General features: G+C 37.4%; 1 protein-coding gene across 5 annotated transcripts in view; it reads left to right on the top strand.

Moving 5' to 3' along the window:
- PRR16 (proline rich 16) overlaps positions 1 to 1,699 on the top strand; it is a 283,970-nt gene extending 282,271 nt beyond the window's left edge. For 4 of the 5 annotated variants that reach the window (XR_010840543.1, XR_010840544.1, XR_010840546.1 and 1 more), the window contains one exon: positions 431 to 1,699. The gene's annotated coding sequence lies outside the window, so the exon portion shown is untranslated. The remainder of the gene's footprint in view (positions 1 to 430) is intronic. The other variant, XR_010840542.1, reaches the window with a different exon arrangement.
- Positions 1,700 to 6,182: the final 4,483 nt, after the last annotated feature.

The raw sequence follows: 6,182 nt of genomic DNA on the forward strand, positions 1-6,182 counted from the left end.
TTGTTTAAAATGAAGGTTCTACCTTAATAAATGTGATTACTTGGTTAACTTTTGAGGGTGATAAATATTGAAAAGTTCATAGTCAAAATTTATGAAATATTTTGAAAACTTGGCATATTTTTAAATGGACAAATTTATCTGAAGTTTTAAAAAGTGTCAGATAAGAGAAGATCTTTCAATTGAAATATAAGCATGCTACTACTAAATTTTGATGACTAAGTTATCAAAATTTTTTACATATAAAATTTAAATGGATTATATGTTCAAAATGTTTATACATTTAAAGTAAAATTCTTGATAATTCACAGAATTTTAAATTATGCATACTATTAACAAATGATTTCTTCTTTCTTAGTTTTTATGTGTTTTTGTTAAACTATACTTGCTGTTTAACCTGATCTTTTGTACTTTGTTTTCTTTTTTCTAACAGCTCCTTCAGGTTGGAATGAATACCTTTATTTGGAGGCATGTCAGTTCATTTTTGTCACTTCAGATTCGTCATTATGACTTCTTGAGGCTAGATCTAATTTTGAAGTAACCAGAAACCTGTCCATCTTGGAGCAGCAAACCCCTCACCTTGGAGCACAAAAGATCACTGATATGGTCTACATAAAATCATCTGCCTCTAGTCTGACAGCCATGAGCAGAGCCCTGGGGGCAAAAAAAGCCACAGCCTTAAATCTCTTTGCTGAGATACTACCAAGAAGATTAAAAAAAAAAAAAAAAAAAAAAAAAAGATGGAAAAGACTAAACAAGCAAACCTACAAAAAACCAAAAAGCAAACAAACAAAATCCATCTTATTTTACCATTGAAATTATTCCCAGATATGAACACCAAAAAATTTATATTCAATAATTCAGCCAGTAAATTATAATTTAATTTATCATTTGGGAAGGTGAAAGTATAGAAATAGGTATCTATAGCCAGAACTACTCAGCATTTCAAAATATGTAGACAAAAACAAAAAAACAAAACTGAACAAATGAAGGAACACTCCAGCAATGAACAGTATTAGAACAAAATGTTGCTGTTTGCAAAGAGAGAGGACGTTTGCCATCTTCTGTACACATTCAAAGCCATAACGGAATAAGAGTATTGTCAATTGCTTGAAAATTTTCTGCATTCAATCCTTCACCCCATATTGGCTGAGAGAGGAAGGGTCAGTTCTTGCTGATTACTTCTCAATGCACTTCTACTATTTGCACTGTCACTTCCATTCAGGGTAATGATGTGTGCTGTTATTTGCACAGATGGTCCCATGAGTTTTGAGACCACAACAAAGTTTCTTGCAGGAGTCCAAAAAGGAAACATTAAGAATTCTCCAGACATTGATTTCTCTTCTTCTATAAAAAATCAGTTATCTAATAAAAAATGGACTTGTCTCAGATTAAAGAACAACTGCAAAATAATAATGAAAAAAACATCAGTGTGGTCAAATGAATGAAAAAGGGATCAAAAGTTTTTATTAGTGAGGATCATTTTATATCATTAATAGCCAAGAAGTCAAATACAGTGAACTGTACACTAAACATCTGTGTTGAACATCTATTTGTTCTCTTAATTAACAAAACCATTTGTAATTTGTATTTGACATAAGAGATTTTTATAGCCATTTATCTATGCTTCATGGAAAATGTACTAGACAAACAGCATTTTCAGTTTATTTTTCTAAATAAATGTGTTGTTTGTATTATTTGTAGTTGCTTATTCAATTTGGTTTTCATTACCTGGAAGACATTTTCTTTGGTCATTGGCAAGCTTTTATCATACTAATTCAGAAATAATGGAACACTGAATTTCAAATATTTTTGTGGTATAAAATTGTGCTTTCTATTCCCTAAACTCTGAAGAAGAAGTGATATATTTTTCACTAGAACCTTCCTGTCAAGAGTTATTTTAATATTCTAGTTATGCTAACTATCTGCAGTTAGTTTTAATATATTGGGGACATTCAAAACAAAATTTGAGTATTATATCAATAAGAATTTCCTCTAAGTTGTCTTCTTGGAAATCTGTTCTAAAAGAAGATAAAAATTAGATTTTTTTTTTTTTTAGGCCATTAATCATAGCTAATGAGTCCTCAGTCCCACCCAGAGATCTGCTGAGAACTTCCATCAGTGTATATAAAAATGACTAGGCAATCCTGCTGGAGCAGAAACAGAATTCTCAGTCAACAGGGCTTATTGAGTGCCCACAAAGTTATCACCCTTACTTGAGACTCATCAGCTGGAGCCTGTATGTATGATCATTGCTACCACCAGTAAGTAGTGCGCAGCTCCAACAACTTATTCTTTTTTTAACTGGAGTATAATTGACACCATTATGTTAATTTCAGATGTACAAATGTAATGACTTGATATTTGTATATATTGCAAAATAATTACCACAATAAGTCCACGTAACATTAGTCAGTACACACAGTTACACATTTTTTTTTCTTGTGATGAGAACTTTCAATACCCCTTCTAGCAACTTTCAAATATGCAATAGAGCATTATTAACTCTAGTTATGTTTGTGATGCTCTGGAGTGTGGCCAGGGGAGAGCAGGAAGATAGTGCCAGCCCTCTGAAGTCTTTGGAAAAGACGCACTCAGCCTTTAGATGAGTGTTTTAATTAGAGACCCTCAGGCTGCAGCTATGATAATCAGTTAACAGGTTTCTTTCATAGAAAGACTGATCTGGGTTTGTTTCCTTTTGCTGTGCCGGGGTGGGGGTGGGTAGTACCACTTTAAGGACTTGTTCTCCCTTGGTTCAAGTCCGGGACCCACAAGCGCAAGCCCCACTGGCCACCAGAGCCAGGCAGTGTAGAAGTGTTCCCTGGCAGCAGCCGCAAAAATTGGGTTGTCAGACAAGGAGACAATAAACTCCTTTCTGGGACACACGAGTGAGATGGAGCGAGGGGGAAGGAAAGAGGAAAGACTGCAAGTACCAGCCTCCATACCCACCCACCTACCCCCAGGCCCTTCCTAGACCCCTAAACTGTGTGCCGGACCAGAAGCCTGCGCCTCAAGCCAAAGCTCCAGGACAAGTAAGTAGGCCCCTTTCTCAGAAAGAATGGGGGTGTGTTTCAGTCTGGTCTTTGTGCAGTGCCCTGGGGGTGAGGTCTGACAAAAACTGAGTCTCTGATTGTTACAATCCCGTAGGGTCCAGGATCACAAGTCCCCCAGCCTCCAGAGCCAGGCAATTAAGAGGCGTCCCCTGAGCAGCAGCCTCCCGCCGCCCCCCAAACCGAGGGCACTAGACGTGTAAAACCTCCCTTCAGAGAGATACTGGTGCTCTGGAGGTAGGCAGAGGGGCAGTGTATAGACGGCGCCCATGGGCAGAAAAGAAAGGAAAAAAAGGCTTAGAATTGGGGAGAAAAAAAAAAAAAGATGGAGTCTGCCGGTTAAAAGGAGCCAGGGGCGGAGCATATAAGTGGCTCCTGCTGGGGAAAAAAACAACAAAGATGGCACCTGCAGGCTCCAGCGAGCCCGGGATGTGAATTTAGATGCCTGCCGCGTAGGCTGATACGTTAAGCCTCATTAACTTAAAAGTCTCCGAGCTTCTGGATCGACTGCCTCTGCGTTGGGCGCCCTGGGGCAGGTGAGTCAGAGAGCCCTTTAAGAGCGTTCCTCAGTTTGTGGGTCTCGCGGTCATCGTTTTCAAAGCTAGATGTTTTGGGGCCTCGTTTCTCAGGCACAGGTCTTAAACGTTGAGTTGCCCAATGTGGCGTTCAAACCCTTTGTTTCTCAGGGAGAAGCTCATGGTTGAGTTCCCTCCAGACTGTGGGTCTCTGCACTGCATGGGGGGTTTATGGTGACACTGTGTTCCATCCTCTCCCACCCGCTTCACTGTGGGCTTCCTCTCATTAGCCTGGTGCAAATGAGTTGCTCGGTTTTTAGGTTTTCTTCAGAGGAAATTTTTCAATATGTAGCTACAGATTCAGTGTGTTTGTGGAAAGAGATGGGACCAAGATCCTCCTAAGTCACCATCTTATACTGGAAACCCCACATACAAATTATGTTCAACAAATTAAAATAGGTCTTTAGGTTTATTCCCAAACTATGATCTGAAACCAAATTCCCATTATATTGTTCTTCACACTTAAATCGATTTACTCTCTGCAATCTCTCTTGGTAGTACTTAGAGTATCCTGTAACATGATGAAGAAAATTAGTTTGTTACACATGATTTGACCCCATTAAAATTAAGACATTGTACATGAAAATAACTCAGCTAGGAATCAAATTGCCGGTTCCTGTGGGAGTGAGGCATTGAAGTATGGATACCTGGACTCATTCAAATTATTTTAAAACCCATGCTGATTGCTTCAAGCTGTGAATTAAGTTCATAAATAGGAAAGTCAACTGTTCTCCAAACATCTAACAACAAAATCCATCAAGAATAAATGATAAAAATTACAGTTCTTCATTTTATGAGTGTTCTTAGCAATAGCAGTTCTATATCTGCTGTAGTCTATGGAGAGTGTCTAAAAGATTTTGCAAAGATGTGGCATTATCAGGCCTGCTATTCAGCAGGATAACTCATAGTAATTTATAAAGGGAGTTGGAGGGAGGCTAGGGAAGGTGGGCCACAGACCAGAAAATATGTCTAAAATTTTCCATGAATTTATTTATTCTCTTCCACTTTAATTACATTTACTTTTCAAGTAATTTCACTTGTCCATCACTGGATCTTCTTTCATCCTCTTTAAGAGGATAGCTTTGCTATCTTCATAATTCAGTATTACTTTTACAAAATCTATTAAACAATATTCAGCTCCCATTGAGAAATACTATTATACATATTTTTAGAACTTAGAATGCCAGTGAAGTTAATCTCTACTTTCTTATTTGCTTTTAGAGTACAGGTGTGTTATTTACCTGCACCTCTCTCCTTGCTGGCCCCAATTCATGAAATTATCAGGTTTATTGACATGGGTAAGATAATTCTCTTTATTTACTGAGTGCCCACTCTGGAACATGAACTTTCTTGGGCAGTAGGAAGAAACAGGTTACAGATCCTATTCTGATGGACTTTATAATCTAGTTGGAGAGAAATACATTAAACATGTAATTTCACCAGTTAACAAAAAATACAACTGTACTAAATTCTATGAAGAAACTTATATGGTATGCCCAGACCATATATCCAGTGGATCTAACTCAGTGAGGGAAGTAAACTTTGGCTGAGATCTGAAAGGTAACTAGTTGATAAACGGGGAAAAATCATGTGAAAAACAGTGCAAAAAGGAAAGAAAATAGGATGTCAGACCACCTGAAAACAAACCTAATTAGCTTGGGGCAATGAGAGTAAAAAGCATAGCGCATAGAAAACTGGTCAGATGGAAGCCAGATCTTACCTAGTAAAGCAGAGAACAAGCATCCATGAAAGGTAAAAATAGTAAGTATACAGAAATAACAGAGGTAATAGCAAGTCTATCTGATATAACAAATGTGGGTTTAATTTCTGAAAAGACCAAGGTTGATCCCACTCCTTCCCTGCCACACAAAGGTTTTACTTCTACTTCCAAACAAAATAATGCAGACAGTTACATAATAAAACAATGGGTTAAAGTATATCTGATTGAATGCAAACCATAAGAAAAAGGGGTTTAAGATGAATATCAAAGAGAGCAGAATTACAAATAAAAAATTAAGAATGACACTGGGAACATTTTTTGTTTATATAAGGTATACTTCTCAATGAAGGTATAAAAAAATGCTTAACTAGACACCTGTGAATTCATAAAGACTTGAGCAACTACAGGTAGACTAACAACAGACATTTAGAAATATGTTGACACCAATTTCTATAAAACTAGGTTTGCCTGTATGTGTCAGACCTGACAACCCTCTAAAATCAAAAGGGATCCAGGCTTTTTAAAATTCTCTGCTCTGACATCCTTAGAATATGACCTTTGTCCTTGTGTTGCAAAACAGTTACCAGAACTCCAAGCATTACATGCATATTCCAGGTAGCATGTTTAAGAAACAGCTTTCCTTTTTAAGGAAACTTGCTAAAACATGTTCACATGATATTTTAGTATATTTATTGTTCAAACTGGCCACACCAGCATAAGGAGGACTAAGGAATATAGTCTCTGGGCTGGGTACATTGCCACCTTAAATAAACTTGGTATTCTGACACTACAGAGGCTAGGGAGAATGAATGATGTTGTACAAAACTATCTAATTCTGCC

Source organism: Kogia breviceps, chromosome 4, assembly GCF_026419965.1.
Source record: "Kogia breviceps isolate mKogBre1 chromosome 4, mKogBre1 haplotype 1, whole genome shotgun sequence".
NCBI classification, from domain to species: domain Eukaryota; kingdom Metazoa; phylum Chordata; class Mammalia; order Artiodactyla; family Physeteridae; genus Kogia; species Kogia breviceps.